The 5,772-nt window shown below is 44.3% G+C and overlaps 1 pseudogene; it reads right to left on the reverse strand.

Annotated features, from left to right (window-relative positions):
- Positions 1–1,266: 1,266 nt before the first annotated feature.
- LOC147457814 (large ribosomal subunit protein eL43z pseudogene) lies at positions 1,267–1,506 on the reverse strand (annotated as a pseudogene).
- Between the last annotated feature and the right edge of the window lie 4,266 nt (positions 1,507–5,772).

Here is a 5,772-nt window from a genome sequence, read left to right on the forward strand (position 1 = left end):
CCCATCTTGTTTTATTCCCCACTGCGAGGAATAAACATGTACTCCACCGTTGATAAAATCTTCTTAAATTCTTTATCTTTTACTATGTTGGAGGCTAACACTTAGGAAATCTCTTACCATCTTTTTGTCTAGACCTCCAAGAATCCTTCATGTCGGACTGCAAGGAAGCAACTAGGAGTCTCTCTCTCTCTCTCTCTCTCTCTCTCTCTCTCTCTCTCTCTCTCTCTCTCTCTCTCTCTCTCTCTCTCTCTCTCTCTCGTGAATCCCCCATCTTCTCTCTTGTGTGTATGTTTTGGATCGGTGCCTTGTTGCCTACCAAGATTTCTCTCTCTTGAATAACAAGTCTTGAGCTCAACTCTCCTCGTCAGATAGATCTTTAAGGTCTCATGGGATAGTTTCCAATAACATTAAAATTATCTTCTTCTCTCTTGTTCTTCTTCTTCTTGTTCTTCTCTCTCTCTCTCTCTCTCTCTCTCTCTCTCTCTCTCTCTCTCTCTCTCTCTCTCTCTCTCTCTCTCTCTCTCTCTCTCTCTCTCTCTCTCTCTCTCTCTCTCTCTCTCTCTCTCTCTCTCTCTCTCTCTCTCCTCTCTCTCTCTCTCTCTCTCTCTCTCTCCCCCGCATAGGCGAGAAGATCCTCACTAGATGTCAACTCCATTGCCTTAAGCAAAAATAGACACGCATTCTCTCTCTCTCTCTCTCTCTCTCTCTCTCTCTCTCTCTCTCTCTCTCTCTCTCTCTCTCTCTCTCTCTCTCTCTCTCTCTCTCTCTCTCTCTCTCTCTCTCACACACACACACACACACACACACACAACCTTCACACAAATTCATGAGCTGTTGGGCACAAGGGCCTGCAATGGAAGACGAAGACTCAAATGCAATGTGATACAAGCTTATGGAATCAAATAAGATTTCATTTACGGAACTTTGTGAAATTCCAAAGTTTGGTTGTTAACCTAGTAGTTTCTTTAAAAGAAATCTCAAATTAATAGACATTTTTTATAGAGAAAAATAGGAGTTCTAAGTCTGCTTGTTTTTTTTAAAGAAGAAATGATGAATCTCAAAAAATCCCTCTCTCTCTCTCTCTCTCTCTCTCTCTCTCTCTCTCTCTCTCTCTCTCTCTCTCTCTCTCTCTCTCTCTCTCTCTCTCTCTCTCTCTCTCTCTCTAGCACTTATGTCTTTTTCTCCCCCTCTCTCTCTTCAAGAGGTTTTTATATAGCAAAATTTTCAGCTGCAGTTACAATTCCAATATGCCTACATGCACTAAAATCAGACGCGCTCCCTCAATCATCTGATGGTACTACGCATGATTATAGCACTAAAAATATTCAACGTGTGGGTACCACAAACATCGATATTGTTGAATTCCTTGTAGGACTCGATTCCAACGACTTCACTCTTCTTTGCATGTTGGCGAACCTGCATCGTCTTGATTTGCTTCCTCAAACTCGGACCATAACAGGTTCCAAATTTTCCAACAATGCTTGCCTTCTTTGTTCTCTTAGTCATGGCTACTGTAGGGGTGAATCACAAGTGCAACACTCCCAACATTTGTTGCCCAACGTGTAGCATGGGAAGGAGGGAGAGGATGGGAAGGAGGGAGAAGAGGAGTTGATCTGAGAGAGGGGACGAGGCAGAGGATAAGGGTAGCAAAAGAGGGAGAGGGGGAAGAGGGTGACGGACGGGAGGCTCGAAACCTCAAGTGTTTGGTAAGCGGGAATGCTGACTTCGTTTCAAATCTCTTTAGTATAATGTATAAGAGTGTCTATGAAATGAGCATTTCAAAATTTCTCAAAACAGTATGTGTTATGGAATTGATATTTTATTATTTATTGCAGCTGTGACAGGTGGAAAAGGCTTGACCGAGCTAGGCCTATGCATACGCAAATATATTTCATGTATTATTCAAGTGCTCTTTATGAGCTTCGGCCATTTATGACCGGCCGGCCAGTTTGTAGTCAATTTGACCATTCAAGAAATCTATAAGTGAAATACGTGCAAGAGGGAAATGGTCACTCTTGCACGGGGGGAGATTGCACCCAGTGTCTGCGTTCTTCTTCTCACCTCTCCTCTCTTCTCTCTCGCGTGCCGGCGTAGCACTCCCTTCTAGGAGGTGTGTCTGCACGCGCCCTATTGCTCTCTCTCGCACTTTGTCTCCTTCTATTCGGGTATCTCGCTATTATGCGTCTATGTGGTTGCCAGGTATGTCAATTAGTCTATTTTATGGTTTGTAGTATGCTATTTCGGGTATTTTGCAGGGAACTCCACGCCTCCGGCTGTAGCAGTGGTATCAGAGCATAGATCACCGCTCATGGTGGCACCTGGATCATGGCGTCATGGATCTCTATGCACAGCCGACATGTAGATAGTTTTCCTCTTCTTGATTACCTATAATTATATTTCATGGTTCTTCTCTTTCAAAGATATGAAGATGCATTCATGCAAGTATTGAGTAGTTTATGAGTGCGGCTTGATTTGAGTGTGTGTGCATGATTTGATTAGTAGGCACTGATAGAGAGGAAGATATAGAGGATATCATGCCCATATTGAGAATAAGGATGTAGGTGAGAATACTTGTAAAAGGTAGAAGAAAATAATTTGGCGGGGTCTTTACATTGCTGGATAGAGAAGAGGAAGAGGTATTACACGCATACTTAAATCATGAAAAATTAATGGCTAAAAGTTCACTTTATTAATCAAACGTTTATTTTGTTTAAATAGGAGAGATTGATAATAGAAGGCATTAAGACTTTGCTCGGTTGATAAACAAGTGAGCAACTATTGTAATTGCACCTCAAATCATCTCATAATCAACACAGCCTGATGACAATGCAATCATGGCAAGATCTGACGAGCGTCATGAAGCAGCCGAACAATGACCGCAATAGGTCTACAGCCAAGTTCTCTTGTAATGCAATGGGAGTAAACCTTAACAGTGACTACTATAAACAAAGGCAGCATATTCAGGTTATACATATTAAACTTAGGAAGGCTTAGCGATAGAAGGAACGTCGTCACCACAAAATCGAACAATAAAGGGATAGCATGAGGCCGACAGCAGGCCATGGCGGGTAGGAGGGAGATGGTCGTGTGATAGCACCTCAGTACTAGCTTGACCAGTATAAACAACGCAGCTATGGTGGCGTGGCGATGTTGGCGGGGGTAGAAGCAACATTAAAAAAAACAAAACAAAACAACAGCGCAAACGATAGATCCCATGCAGCGTCTTTCTCTCTATCCCTCATCAACAACTAGCTACACTCTCTCTCTCTCTCTCTCTCTCTCTCTCTCTCTCTCTCTCTCTCTCTCTCTCTCTCTCTCTCTCTCTCTCTCTCTCTCTCTCTCTCTCTCTCTCTCTCTCTCTCTCTCTCTCTCTCTCTCTCCCTCCCCTTCACACGCAGCCGACCTTCTTGGACGTCGCCTTCCAATTATCGTGGCCACTTTTTTTCGTGGTATGAATGGCATCGCCCAGTCCCACACACACACCACATGTCTTTCTCTCAATTCTCTCTTGCCAACCACAGACCACACAGATAGTTGCCTCCACTTGCAAACCACACAGATAGTTGCCTCCACTTGCAAACCCTCTCGCCGCCTCTGTCTCTCTCTCTCTGGATTTTTTAAGTCGCCACCCCTCTCTCTCGTGAGGTGACCAATTCTCTCTATCTCTCTCTCTCTCTCTCTCTCTCTCTCTCTCTCTCTCTCTCTCTCTCTCTCTCTCTCTCTCTCCTCTCAGTCGCCACAGAAACTCCGAGTCTCTTTCTCCCTCTCCCTCTCCCTCTCTTGTTTGTTGCCCATGCCTGCATGCACAGGGTGGCTGCCTACCCTATCAATCCTCTCTCTCTTGACTGGCGAACCAGATTTCTCTCTCCCTCTCATGTAGTAATTGCCATGCAGCCAACTCCCACCACCCACCAACTCTCCTACTGTGTCTTTGACGACCAGTCGAACACCCTTCCTCTCACTTTGAAAACCTTTTCTTTCACTCTGTACTTCAACATCCGCCATGCACAGCGAGGTCTTCTTTTAAATTTTCTTTTATTTTTCTCTCACTTTATCACGCTGCATGCATGAGCCCTTTGGAGAGTACTGGAGCTGTAATCATCAACCCCGGTAGGAGATCACATGGATGATGGGTCCAATGCGATCCCTGCTTGGAATGCAGCTTTCAAATACGGGACGTCATCTTCAACCCTTCACGATCACAGACCTGTCGCAAACTCCAATGCCGTTCCAGCTGGTTGCCCCACGTCAAGAGTTTTCTCATTTACAACCTATTGTTTGTGTGGGGTTGACGTCTGACTCCTTAAATCAAACACCTTCAATGATCCATATGCATCATGATAACCAGCTGTGAAATATTGGCACTGTCCTTGAGATGCAGACAAAGCTGATACACTACTCTCTGACTGCGACTCAATGTTGTATGCCACCATCTCTTGACTCAAATCCCAAACCCTGATAGAAGATACTTCTCTAGAAGCATACATAAATCCTCTACCTGTTTTATCAGGGCTTCTACTTTCATTTTCCTGGATAGATTCACCTTTAGGAAAAACATTTCGTGACTTTTCGCACTCCGCCGGGTAGTCTAGCAACAGGACAAAGCTTCTTAGCTGTTGGACATGGAATGAGGCGTGTATGCTCTTGGGAATTCAGTCCTCACATGTGGACACGTATAGGACAGGTTTGGAAGATACAGATGTAGTTGGTCATGGACCTTCATCTGTGCCAGCGTTTACCTTCCTCAAACCTATCTAGGTGGAGTTGTGGATATTTTTCAAATTCGCTTCTTGAACCTTCCCACGAAGAGGATGAGGAGGGTTCTGCTCAAAGGGAAGCAAGGAAGGCAGCTTCAGGCACTGCTGAAGCAATCTCGCAAGTAGGAACTAGCACAGCAGAGCCACGACCACAACCACGATGTTGATAACGACTTTGGGAAATGCAACGACCATTAAGGCTTCTTCAATAGGTGCAGAGCGCTGGGCTTGAAGGGGAGGGCAGCTTTTTCTCTATCTCTTTTTCCCCACCCTTTCTGACTCCCGACAGAGGTGGACATTGACGAACCTCTTCAGTGATCGCTGCAATACTCTCTCAGGCAAATCGCCCGCTACCATGCATCCACAGGCCAGACAACGATGCTTTTAGTCTGATCATGTCTCAGACTTGCAGTTTTATGTTTTTTCCACTTTACTTCATTTTAATTTGTACCCCAGCATTGGAGTAGATTCACACTGATTGTGAATCTACATATGTTGTGAAACTGATTGTATCAGTTTCACAACATATGTAAGTTTGGCTTTTTGAAGACGCGTAATATAGCATTTCATTTCATTTCGCTTTCTCTGTCCCCCCCCCCCCCCCCCCCCCACTACGACTCCCTCCAGAGGCGCACATTCCCAAAGCTCTTAAGCGACCGCTGTAATCCTTTCTTCGACAATGCGTTGCTGGGCATTGATGATGATGATGCTAGCTTTTAATTGGTCAGTCTTTCACTTTACTTCATTTTAACTTCATCACCAAGCTTTGATTTAGATCCACAAGGATTATACTAGTTTGGTCACGTAGGCCTTTTGCAGCAGGTTCATATAACATTTCATTTCATTTCTCTTTCTCTCTTCCCCCTCCCACCACGACTCCTTACAAACCGCAAACATTGACGACGCTCTTAAGCGACACATGCAATACTTTCTCGGACAAAGTAGTGTCAGGAAACTCTCAATCAAATGAATTTATTAGTATGATTTTATCGCATAATTTGTATTACACAACCAA

The sequence above is a fragment of the Adiantum capillus-veneris genome, chromosome 5 (assembly GCF_014529385.1).
Source record: "Adiantum capillus-veneris isolate H3 chromosome 5, ASM1452938v2, whole genome shotgun sequence".
NCBI classification, from domain to species: domain Eukaryota; kingdom Viridiplantae; phylum Streptophyta; class Polypodiopsida; order Polypodiales; family Pteridaceae; genus Adiantum; species Adiantum capillus-veneris.